The sequence below is a fragment of the Oryctolagus cuniculus genome, chromosome 2, assembly GCF_051225735.1.
Source record: "Oryctolagus cuniculus isolate XC-2025 breed Fujian yellow rabbit chromosome 2, ASM5122573v1, whole genome shotgun sequence".
NCBI classification, from domain to species: domain Eukaryota; kingdom Metazoa; phylum Chordata; class Mammalia; order Lagomorpha; family Leporidae; genus Oryctolagus; species Oryctolagus cuniculus.
The window spans coordinates 47,633,871-47,647,321 of NC_142868.1; the positions used below are offsets into that span (position 1 = coordinate 47,633,871).

A 13,451-nucleotide genomic window follows, 5' to 3' on the forward strand; every position below is an offset into this window, starting at 1 on the left:
TGTAACCTGGTTAAATAAAATTATTTGGAAGATGATCTTGTTTTCATATAAATATGAGTGTTTTGAAGATTGGAAAGATAAAGTTTTGGAATGTGAATAAAGACAGACTCTCTTGTCCATTTAAGAATATATTATATTCCTAGCTGTAAATGGTTGAAGCAAGAATTTTATTCAAAATGTCATTTTTTTCCATAAACAGAAGTCACATTTTACTCAATAAATATTTATTGAAAATTGTGTTCATCCCTGAGAGATATCAGTGAAGCATAAGAAGGGTGTCTTTACAGAGACTAAAATCATAAAGATTCAATGCCATTCATTCAATGATATTTTTGGATGCCTACTATATGCTATAAACTGTTTTAAGTGTTGAGGACCCAACTATGAAATAAAAAAATAAGGTGCTACCTCAAGCAGTTTATTTTTAAGAAACAGGACAAAAGAAAGAAAGATTAAATAAATAGAAGATAACATAAGTGCTGTGGAGAAAAGTAACTGGCACTAAATGCTTAGGGGCAATAAAAAGAAAACAAGTTGGACTGCAGTGAAGGAATGTCTCAGAGATGAGCTAGAATTTGAATGCAGCCATCAAGATAGAATCTGAACAGGTTCAAGTTTGAGGAGATACAGGGGAGGGAAAGGTCACTGAGAGAAGAGCAAGGGAATGAAGTGAAAACCACAACCACACATGCTCAGACCATGGTCACCTTGGTAGATTAATAGTTACAGTGAAAAGTCCATGACAAAAAAACACATCCTTAGTGTTAGGCTCATAATTCAATTTAACAAGTATACATTGTATATACTCACAGAGTATAAATTCCAAGGACAAGAATCTTGTGCATATTACTAACCATTCTACCTCTAGCATCTATAATAGAGATGGTACTAAGTAAATTGTTTGTTAAATGCATGTAGGGCTCTTGAAACCAAATGATGAAGGATGATGTATTTGAACTTGATCTTATCAACAGCAAAAAAAAAAAAAAAAAAGTAATGTACAATGCTTATCTTGGCAGATACACCATTATGAGGTTCCCTTAACCACATCACTGAACCCCTTAAAAAACTTCCCCTCCCTTTAGTTACTTTCCTTCTATAACTTTCCCTCATGGCTCCCACCACTTTCTTCCCTTCCCATACCCTTGGGACACTAATAGATGACCAGCAGAACAGCTTTTCAGGACACATGTGCATATGTGCAGCTCAAATACTGTCAAGCAGCATGGGAGCTGCAGAGCAACCCCAGCCATGCTGTGCCCCACCCAGAAGAGTAAACTCTGTTCCTGATCAGTGGCACTCTCTCTCTCTCGGTGGGCTTCAGAGCGCTGTCTGAGCCTCAAGGCAGGTGACTCTCATGATGATAGCCCCTGGGTTTCTTTTCCCAGCCCTTTTTCTATTCTTCCTCCAAGCTGATGTAGAAACCCCCAGGACACAGTTCACGTGTCCTCCCCACACTCCTCCCCAATTCCTTGGGTTCCCCTTCCTTCCGCATCCTGCCCTTTCCCTCTTGATTATGTTTGTATGTGGTGTTCCTTCATAGTCTTGTACATTAGATTGTTTTCCATGACTATAACAAAATACCTGAGGCTGCATACTTGTGAAAACAAAAGAAAATGAAAAAACAGGTAGTGGCTGGTGCTGTGGTACAGCAGGTTAAAACTCTGGCCTACAGCACTTGTATCCCATAGGGGCACCAGTTAGAGTCCCAGCTGCTACTCTTCTGATCCAGCTCCCTGCTAATGTGCCTGGGAAAGCAATGGAAGATGACCCAAATCCTTGGACCCCTACATCCACATGGGTGACCCGGAGGAAGTTCCTGGCTCCTAGCTTTGGATTGGCTCGGCTCTGGCCATTGTGGCCATTTGGAGAGTGAACCAGTGGATGGAAGACCTCTTTCTGTCTCTACCTCTCTCATAACTCTGTCTTTCAAATAAAAAAAAAAAATCTTTTTTTTAAAGAAGAAAACGGGTTTATCTAGCTCACAATTTTGGAGCCTGAACGTCCAAACAGTGTGATGCCAGCTCTCACAATCTCACTCCACCCCTAGCTGCATCATGGTGGAGCATAAACAAGCTGGAAAGATACAAATGCTGAGAGGGAGGAGGGACCAATTGTGATCTTTTAGAACAACCCACTCTCATGGGAGCTAACCAATGTCCTGAGAATTATATTAATCCAATTCCAAGGGCAGCTCCTTGTGACCTAGGTGCCTTACACCAAGTTCTATCTCTTAAAGTTTCCTCCACCACCTAACATCACCAAACTGGGGACCAAGAATCCAACACATGAGCCTTGGGGGACAAACCACCTACAAACCAAGCACTCTGCTTGACGTGGCCTATTTTTCTCTTTTGACTGTCAGTGTACCTAGAAACATATGTGTTTACAAAAAGGAGGGAACAGAAAGGACTGCTTGGTCCAAGCTTTTAACCTTACAGGTGAGGCAACGGAGCCCCAGGAGAGGAAGGAGGCTCATCCAGCTTTAAACCATCATCCCTGCGTGCTGGGGTGCTGGGCTTGGGAGTGGAGAAGAAAGATATCTTTGGAAGTTGCTTCAAAGAAAAACATGAGTGGGGCTTGGTGGTCAGTTGAAATGTCAGAGGCAAAGGAGGAGGAGGAATCAGAGACACATTCTGCTCTCGGGCAACTGTATATTGAGTCTCAGCTCTGAGCTTGCCTGGCCCTGTCACTGGAGAGCTCTGGAGGATGAGCCAACCAATGGGAAAACTTATTAAGAAACTATAAAGTGCTGATATGCGCCATGAGAGACAAAAACCACACTTGTGAGTTTGAGGACGACACTCCTGTAGACTGGGTAATCAGGGAAAGCTTTTGTGTGGAGATGATACAAAGATGTTTCAAATGGGAGACTTGCAAAACAGCAGTGACCTTAAAAAAGAAGTAGCAAAGTTTGGAAAACAAGCCAGTTAATGAAGGAGACCCACTTTTTAGAAAGAGCCCATAAAAGAACATGATGACTTCATCATTGCTAACTTTTTTCCTGCAACAAATCATCATTTGTTAGGTAACAGAAAAAAAAATCTTGGAATCTCTGGAGAGTGTTTTGAATTATTTTTTCAACACAAGGAGGTCTACTGGGGAAATTTTTCAACGAGGGACTAGCATGACAGGATCCCAAGTTACTCTCTCCTGAGTTACTGCGAGCCTGTAGATCCAAACCATGGACTCTGGCACATGCACTTCCCTTTTCTAGAAGGGAAAATGCTGCTTGGGGCTTTGTGAGCTTGAGACAAACCATCCGGAGAGCTTTGATGCAAGCAGCTTGGACTCATTGGGGTGAAATCCCTGACTCTGCAGTTACCCTTGGCCACCAGAAGGATGCTGTAGACAGTGTTTTATCTGCCACTTGCAGAAGTATGCAGGATGAGAGAATATCTCCCCGAGTGACCTCTTTCCTGGCCTGGCTTGAGAGGAAAACTGGCTCTTCACAGTGGGAAACAGGCCATTGTAGCCCCAGTCCCTGCAAAAGGAGACAACACTTCCATCCCGCACCAGGCAGGCCTCCTGTGTACACACCCAGCACACAATGTGCACTTTCCCCGTCCTCGCTGCCGTCTTCCTATGCCTCCACTCCTTGCATTGCCTGTTTATTGTTCATGCTTCCTTCCAGAAAGGTCAGAAAAGACAGCATGCTCCTTCCGGGAGCAGCTCCTTGACTTTATTCAGAAATGAGGACTGCAATTTTAAGGCCTGCTTAAATATAGGAAGAAAAGATGAGAGAAGGTCCCTTCCAAAGAGGCACTGAAGAAACATCGAAGAAACATCTCCTTGCTCCATTTGTGAGCCTGATGCTCCCAAGCGGACATGCTGGCCACATGAGGTGCACCACTCAGAGGTACACTTGGTCCTCACAGGCTGCGATCCAAACTTAGCCATCTTTGCAGTTACCATAGACCACTGAAGATGACAGAAGCTGAAGGCGTCCTTTCAAGAAAATGTTTCTCTATACTTACACAGACCTATATTTCATTTCACAGGTAGTCTGTCCATGAACCTTGGGTTGGGAGCTTAGTGTTCCAGTCAATGGCTACTCTGCCTAGAATTCTTAAGAGACTTCTGGCCACCATTCCATGTAGCTATCTTAAAGATTCCTGCTTGGCTGAGAACTGTCCAAGGGTGGCCCTGCATAAACCCCAGGAAGACTCAGGCAAGCCAATGTGACACAGCTAAACCAGCAACTCAGCACAAAGGCATCTGGTAGAGTCTCGGAGGATAAGAAGCTTGGGTCTGTTTTCATGCTATAACTCCTACAGCTTTTCCATGGGGTCTAGCTGGATGGCACAGCATTTTCTTACTGATAAGAGGGTGCCAGACCAGCATTGTGGCACACTGGGTAAAGCAGCTGGCATTCCATATGGGTGCCGGTTCATGTCCTGGCTGCTCCGCTTCTGACCCAGCTCCTTGCTAGTGGCCTGGGCAAAGCAGCAAAAGATGGCCCAACTGTTTGGGTCCTTGCCACCCACATGGGAGACCCAGATGAGGTTCTTGGCTCCTGGTTTTGTCCTGGTCCAGTGATGGCTGTTGTGGCCACCCAGGGAATGAACCAGCAGATAGTAGATCTGTGTGTGTGTGTGTGTGTGTGTGTGTGAGTCTGTCTGTCTCTCCCTCTCCCTCTCCCTCTCTGTAACTCTTTCAAATAAATCTTTTTTTTTAACTTTTAGTTAATGAATATAAATTTCCAAAGTACGACTTATGGATTACAATGGCTTCCCCCCATACCGTCCCTCCCACCCACAACCCTCCCCTTTCCCACTCCCTCTCCCCTTCCATTCACATCAAGATTCTTTTTCGATTATCTTAATATACAGAAGATCAGCTTAGTATACATTAAGTAAGGATTTCAACAGTTTGCTCCCACACAGAAACATAAAGTGAAAAATAATAGATGATTTTTTTAAATGATGATGAAATCAGATCAGACCTATTGTCATGTTTAATCCCAGTGAGAGTCAAGTTGGGAATTGATAATTTCTTTTTTTTTTTTTACAGAAGATCAGTTTAGTATGCATTAAGTAAAGATTTCAACAGTTTGCACCCCCATAGAAACACAAAGTGAAATATATTGTTTGAGTACTCGTTAGAGCATTAAATCTCAATGCACAGCACATTAAGGACAGAGATCCTACATGAGGAGTAAGTGCACAGTGACTCCTGTTGTTGACTTTACCAATTGACACTCCTGTCTATGGCATCAGTAATCTCCCTATGCTCCAGTCATGAGTTTCCAAGGCTGTGGAAGCCCTCTGAGTTCTCCGATTCTTATCTTGTTTAGACAAGGTCATAGTCAAAGTGGAGGTTCTCTCCTCCCTTCAGAGAAAGGTACCTCCTTCTTTGAAGACCTGTTCTTTCCACTGGGATCTCACTCACAGAGATCTTTTTGCCAGAATGTCTTGGCTTTCCATGCCTGAAATACTCTCATGGGCTTTTCAGCCAGATCCGAATGGCTTTAGGACTGATTCTGAGGCCAGAGTGCTATTTAGGACATCTGCCATTCTATGAGTCTGCTGAGTATCTCACTTCCCATGTTGGATCACTCTCCCCTTTATTTATTCTATCGGTAAGTGTTAGCAGGTACTAGACTTGTTTATGTGCTCCCTTTGACTCTTAGTCCTTTCATTATGATCAATTGTGAACTGAAATTGATCACTTGGAATAGTGAGATGGCATTGGTACATGCCACCTTGATGGGATTGAATTGGAATCCCCTGGTATGTTTCTAACTCTACCATTTGGGGCAAGTCAGCTTGAGCATGTCCCAAATTATACATCTCTTCCCCCTCTTATTCCTACTCTTATGTTTAACAGGGATCACATTTCAGTTAATTTTCAAATAAATCTTTAAAAAAAAAGTTACAACTGGTCCAGTATGAATGTTGCTTGGTACTGGAGCTTGTTGGCCTTGGGAACTGGCTGCCTGGTTGTGGGACACCTTGTTTCTCTCCTCTATTCATTGGATGTGTACCACTCCAATAAGAGAAACCCCTGGCTAGACAATAAGAAGCAGTTAGCAGTTATTTTCCCCTATGGTCATATAATATTAGCTTCTCTTTTTGAGTCTACATTCTTTATAAAAACTGGGGTCATTAAATCAAATTTTGGGGTTTTTTTGGACACATTTCTGACAAGCCCTTCAGAACAGTATATCCTGACTTTGCAAGCCAAGGAGCTACTGATGATGCTTACTTTCCCCCTCCTTTCCCATTAACTCTGTGAAACCCCTACTCATAAAGTGAAAGCTGGACATATCACCATTCACATCTCTGTGCCATCATAAGGTTGCTATGTGGCATCCAAAGATCAAGAACAGAAATGAGTAAAGTGGAACAAAGTCTGTGTCTAGTCATGACTTGGCATCAAAGCAGTGATTTTGGGAAACCACGCCATTTGCAGTAAAATCACTCCCCTTGATAAATGCCTCCTTCGTCTGTAAAGTAGAGGTTGCTGACAACAAAGTTCAATTTTAACATTCTCTGAACCCAGTTTACTAGGGTTCATCATAGCCCAGTATCTTTCAAGTTGTCATTAGGATATCAAATTTTCAGGTAGGTAAAGTAAAGCCTAGAAACTATGACATTAGTAGTAGGAACACCAACTCAAAACTTCCTTCTTCCACACTGAGTGCCATGGTTTGGATGTGGTTTAACCATGTCCATCAAGGTTATGTTGTGACTGGAGGCTTGGTCCTCAGCATAGTGATATTGGAATAGAGTGGAATCTTTAAGAGGTGTGACCTGTTAGGAGGTCCTTAGGTCATTTGGAGTAGAAGATAATTCTCACGCAACACCTTAGTAGTTCATATGAGAGAACTTTTCCTGGTTCTGGAAGTGCTCCTTCCTCCCACACATGCTCTGTCATCTACCATCCACCAGAAGCCTGTGCTATGCCATTCAGACTTTGAACCAGCAGAACCTGTAAGCTAAGTAAATCTCTTTACTTCATAAGTAGGCTGTCTTATATATTTCATGATAGTGACAAAAAGCCAATAATTCTGCATTGAGTCACCTTGATTCTGAAAGAAACAGTAAATTCAGGAGTAACCCCACAATTGCCAAAGCAGGGATGGAATTCAAGACTACATTTCTTTTTATTATTATTTTACTTAAGTTATACAAGTTTCATGTATTTCAAATATGTAGATTTAGGAACATAGTGATACTTACCAACCTACCCTCCCTCCTGCCCACACTCCAATCTTCCTTTCTCCTCCATCTCCCATTCTCGCTCTTAATTTTTACTAAGATCTACTTTCAGTTTACTTAATGATTGTATAGTTAACCCTACACTAAGTAAGACAGTTCAACAAATAGTATGAAGAAAAAAATGCTATTCTTCAACAGAAGGCTCAAGGGCTATAAATAATCATCAAATCTCTAAATGTCCATTTCATTCCAATACATTACATTTTAGGTACTCTATTAGTTACTTCAGATCAGGGAAAACATATGTTATCTGTATTTTTAGGGCTGGCTTATTTCACTATGTGTAATGGTTTCCAGTTGCATCCATTTTGTTGCAAGAGACAGGATTTCATTTTTTTTTTTTTGCAGATGAGTAGTACTCTATAGTGTTAATATACCATAATTTCTTTATCCAGTCATCAGTTGATGGACATCTGGATTGATTACATATCTTAGCTATTATGAATTGTGCTGCAATGAACATGAGAGTACAAATAACTCATATCAAGCACTACATTTCTATTCTCACTGAATTTTGCGGTAAAGTGGAATACTTATGTAGCATGAAGTATACCAACACTGATGGAAAAATAGGTTTTTTTTCCTGATACTAAGGCATTGATGGCAACCTTCTCTGTAACTTCATTGTTAAAATATTATTCTAGGGCCACAAATATATTGGAATGAATCCTAGTGTCCCACAATAAACCTATTTGATGAGCCCCTGGACCAAAAATGTTAAGTTAAATGTTTCTAATGAGTAGGTCATCAAGTGACAAGACATAGAGGCATCATGAGTTAAAATGAAAATTGAAATCCTTATTTAAATTTGTTATTGGTGTCTAGAGACCTCAAACCAGAAGTGAGGAGTCTGAATCTCCAAGGGTAAGGATGTTGATGACAGTGTTTGGCCATAAAGATTTGCTCTACCCATCTCAATCTCACCAATTTTAAGATGATCAGTGTGTTTGGAGGGTTGGAAAAGACAGAAATCTACAGCTGACAAAATAGTGGAAGGAAATTCAGTGAAGGGAAGAGAGAGTCCCAAGGGCTTGGGGATTTTCCAAGGCCCAAGAATAGACCAAGCAAATTCACATGCAAAGGATGACCTGACCTGTAGGACGAGGTGTTCAGGGAATTAAGCTGGAAGCTGTTGACTTCTGTTGAACTGAGTCTGGGTGGAGATGGGTGAAGAGAAAACATAACTGTGGTGAATAGGGAAATAGGAGCCTATCTATGTGGGCAATCCAGAAGTCGGGCTTTTCCTGTTAAGTATTATGAGAAAAACTACAATATTAGGTACCATGAAATACAGCAATGAAACAACAAATACCAAAACACCACCACAGAAAAAAACAGAGACCTGAACAGAAACAGTGGGCAGAAAAAAAAGGGAACAAGAGCACAGAAAGAAGGCGAGGTTAGGGAGAGAGAGAAGGGAGTCTGTTTAGCACAGATAGGAAAACCAAGCCACATTGTGCAGCACAACCACGGATAGCACACTTATTGAGTCAGTCAGCCGATCAGTAGGTCAGTTAATCAGGAGGTCACTCACTCATTCAATGCCTTAAAGAGACCTGTGTTGTGCTAGGACCTAAAGCTCCATGAGTGAGCAAAACTGACATGGTTCATGTTCAAATGGAATTTACAATCCAGTGATGGGGTCAGAGACATCCAGCCTTGACTAGGCTGGTCCAACCCTCATGCCACATTGGGTGGACTGGGAGAAGCATCCTTCAGCTGTCTTCACACTCTACAAAGAATCATCAGTCCTCAGTAAAAATGGATCTGAGAATAAATTGACGTTGGGGATGGAAATCATGGGGAGTTCAGAGAAGACAGTGCAGGTGGGAAGGTTTGGGCAGAGAAGTAGATGGTGAGATAAAGGACCTTGATTGGGACCAACAGCTCTTTTCCAAGCCTGATTCTAGCTCAGGCTCCCTTTCTTAAGACAGGAAAAAATGAAGCAAAGGATGAGACCTTAGATCATGAATAGTGCAAATAAGGAGGGAAACAGTTCTTTGCTGTCTTTCCTCTCCCTGTGGAAAGTTCCTGAAGGAAGTACAGTTATAAAATTCCTCTCCTAACCCCAGCCACATATCAGGAACTATCCATTGGGAATCATATGGATCCCCTCCATGGGAAGAAGAATGTTCCAAGCCGAGCAGATGGAGCTCGTGACCTGCCCCTGCTGGAAATGTCAGATTGAGAGTGGGCAAATCTGTGCTAAGCTTAGACACATCTGGGTGCTGTCACACAATGGGATAAAACACATGCTGTTGTTAATGGGACGTTCTCTGGTCTGGAAGCATCTCCTACTGATGGTCTGATAAGTCGACATCTAGAGATTTGGTTGGATTAACAAGAAAATATCCCAGGAGGAGAAAGACTGGAAACTGATGTCCAAGTCTTAGTGTAAATTAGTTTTAACCAATGCCTCTTTTCAACCTGTTTCTGAGCTGCAGAGGAGAAAAATGGAAGTTTAGACTGAGGTGTGCAGAGTGGAGAAGACCAGCATTTGCTTCTGAAGGTGTGAATGCAGCAGTAAAACTGGAAGAGAGAACTCAGCTTTGGGTCAGCTAGACCTGGAATTAGGGTAGAGTCCTAGGAAGGGAAGAAGTGATGGAAAGGAGATGATCAAGAGGAAATATTGAATTTTATTAATGCAAAAAATGGGCTCTGTAAACAGAAAGAGAATCCTTGAAGGAATTGTGGGAAACTCCAAGGCTCTTAAATCACTTTATTAGCATTCACAATCATATTTCTTATATTTTTCCTTTCTTTTAAATTGAAATGCTTCAAAAAGAGAAAATATACTCCCTTCACTAGCTGATTTAGGGAGCAGTGAAATTTCCAAACAAGATGGTTTTTGGCATGCCCAGCTCATGAACACTTACAGTCATTAAGCATAGGACAAGGCAGAGGCATTTGTGAAGTGTGTTCCTTGAATCACATTGCTGTCACTATTAAGAAGAAATATTGTGCACTATATAGGCATCATATTGCAAGATGAGTTTTTTCTGGGATGCATTGTGTTCACACAAAACCACCTGCCTTGTTAGTATTGACCACTTTCTTACCTCAGAGGTAGTTCAAAGCAGCATCTTTCCAATTCAGTTTCCCCCAGCCACACACTTCATCACCCCGTAAGTGCCATGCTCTTCCCCAAAACAATGCATTATTCTAGTATATGTTGAGATTTCATAGACCCTAAAATCAGACTTTCAAATTTTGAATCCCAGTCTTATTAGAAACTATCTGAATGAACTTGACTGTGCTTTTTAACCTCATTAAACAATGGCTTCTTTATTTGTAAAATGACAGTACTGATAAAAGTCAGCTAATGCATAATGTTAGTAAGAATAACTAAGTTATATGTGAAGTGTTTAGCATGATGCTTAGCCCAAACCACTCAGCGTCTGTCAACTGTATTATAATGATGGGAGAACAAAGTTAATAGCGTTAGAGTTAATGAATAAAATTTTCTCACTTATTGTTTCCTAAGTAAACACTGTTCATGTGTGTGTGTGTGTGTGTGTTCCTTGAGACACATTGAACCTAGCAAGGAGTGCACTTCAGTAAAATAAGTGTTCCCATCAACCACTGCACCATTTTGTCTACTTTGAGTCCTACAGTGTGTATGTTAGTTGACCCTTTGTTTGTATTTATGAGCTTTCCTGACAAGTTTCAGAGCATTGTTTGCCAGAATGGATTTTAAGCGCACTCAGAGTGTATCAGGACTCTGCTGCATCCAAAGAAAAGTCACAAAATTAAGACTATGGGCTGAAATGAAGGAAAAGGATTCTCAAGACCATTAGAAATGATCCATACAACTTGTTCCTGCTTCAGATTCAGATTCTTCTTCAGTATGAGGCCCAAATGGACAATAGGACTGTGCCCAAGACCACTCAGCTTAGCATTCAAAAAACTGGGACTAACAAACTCTGGAGGAAAGTACAGGAGGTTGGGAGTGAAGAAAGAAGAAGGAAGAGGTGAAATGAAGGTCAAGATGCTCTTCCACAGTCTTCCTGAAAGGAGTGAAGGGGGATATTCAGGTTTTGTCCTTCATGAAGTACCCTCACTAAGAACCACTGGAGAGACAGCATTGTGGTGCAGCGAGTTAAGCCTCCTCTTGAAATGCCAGCAACCCATGCTGCAATGCCGATTCAACTCCCTGCATTTCTACATCCAATCCAGTTCCCTGTGGATTATGACCCAACTATTTGGGTCCCTGCCACCCACATGGGAGACCTGGACAGAGTTCCTGGCTCCTGGCTTCAACCTGGTTGTTGCAGCCATGTAGGAGTGAATCAGCAGATGGAAGATATCCCTCTCCCTGTCTTTCTCTCTCTCTCTCTCTCTCTCTCTCTCTCTTTCCCTCTTCTCCCCCCACTCCCTCCCAGTCTTTCACTCTCTGTCACTCTGCCTTTAAAATAAGTAAATCTTTAAAAAAACAAAGAACTTCTAGAAGTCTGGGAAGAAAAAATAAAGCACACTGGATGAGGTGTTCTGCATCTCTGTACCTACCACTATGTTAGTACTGTAACTCTCAAGTCTGTGACCACCTTTTTAAACATTGTTTTATTTTAGAAATAGAGAAATTGGATAATATAACCCCTAAGGTTGTTGCCACTTTAAGCTTCCACTGTTTTGTGATTCTGCTTCCAAGAACTCTGTGGTAGTTACTGTGCAAGATGTTAAGGACCTCAGAATGATTTCTGACTTGCCAGTCAATGGGTAAGATTTGGGTAGAGAGGGTAGAAGGGGTTATTTAAGACACAACAGGGGCCAGCGCTGTGGCACAGAGGGTTAAAGTCCTGGCCTGAGGCGCCAGCATCCCATATGGGCACCAGTTCTAGTCCCACCTGCTCCTCTTCTGATCCAGCTCTCTGCTATGGTCTGGGAAAGCAGTAGAAGATGGCCCAAGTCTTTGGGCCCCTGCACCCACATGGGAGACAAGGAAAAAGCTCCTGGATCCTGGCTTCAAATAGGCACAGCTCCAGCCGTTGCAGCTATCTGGGGAGTGAACCAGCAGATGGAAGACACCTCTCTCTGTCTCTACCTCTCTCTGTAACTCTGTCTTTCAAATAAATAAAATAAAATAAATCTTTAAAAAAAAGACACAACAGCCTAATTTGAGAAGAAAAAAGTAGCCAATGACTTGGAAAAAAATCTGTAATAAGTCTGGCTGGAGTTGAATATTAATAAGCAAAACTGTTAGCTGGCTGGTTAGATCAAGGACTACGGAGGATCCCAAATGTCGTGCAGTTGACAAACCTCTGTAGCCATGGGAAAATATTGAGAAGGGGGATGTACCATATAATTAAAAGGCATTATCAGGGGCCGGCGCCATGGATCACTTGGTTAATCCTCCACCTGCAGTGCCGGTATCCCATATGGGCACCAGTTCTAGTCCCAGCTGCTCCTCATCGAGTCCAGCTCTTTGCTGTGGCCCGGGGAAGGCAGTGGAGGATGGCTCAAGTGCTTGGGCCCCTGCACCAGCATGGGAGACCAGGAGGAAGTGCCTGGCTCCTGGCTTTGGATCAGCCAGTTCCGGCTGTGGTGGCCATTTGGGGGGTGAACCAATGGAAGGAAGACTTTTCTGTCTGTCTCTCTCTCACTGTCTATAACTCTACCTGTCAAATAAATTTTTTTAAAAAAGGCATTATCGAGAAAAATAGTTGAGGATCACAAAATTTAACAGAGCTGATACTTTGTAAATTTAGGATTCTTATTCAAATATATGGCTCCATTATTCAGAAAGGAAGGGATTCATAAGCATTTAAATGATGTCTATTTAACACTATGTAAACTGTATATTCAGGTAACTGAATTTTAATATGGGTCATTTGAATGGATTCTAACTTATGGTGAAATTCCAGAAAAACTATTTGCATATGTAGATTCAGTCTATATATCATGTTTTCATTTTTTTAAGGCTTCTCAAAAGCCATCAGATATTATAGTGAGAGCCAACGAAACCTTATCTATTGGACCTGCTTCTATAATTGATGGTTGCTATGGTTTGGATGTGGTTTGTCACCTAAAGGTTCATGGACTGGAAGCTTGGTCCCCAGTGTGGGGGTATTGAAGACTGGTGGGACTTGTAAGAGATGGGGTCTAGTAGGCGATTGGGTCATAACCATCCTACTGAAGGGACTAATGTTAGTCTTGTGGAGTGGGTTAGGTCTCACGGGAATAGACTCATTCCTCAAGAGTAGGATTTTACAAAGCAAGGCCACGCCACAA

At 42.0% G+C, this 13,451-nt stretch overlaps 1 protein-coding gene across 7 annotated transcripts in view; it reads left to right on the top strand.

Annotated features, from left to right (window-relative positions):
- The window catches only part of ADRA1A (adrenoceptor alpha 1A), a 122,185-nt gene that overhangs the window by 93,247 nt on the left and 15,487 nt on the right, over positions 1–13,451 (top strand). The gene's annotated exons all lie outside the window — the stretch shown is intronic.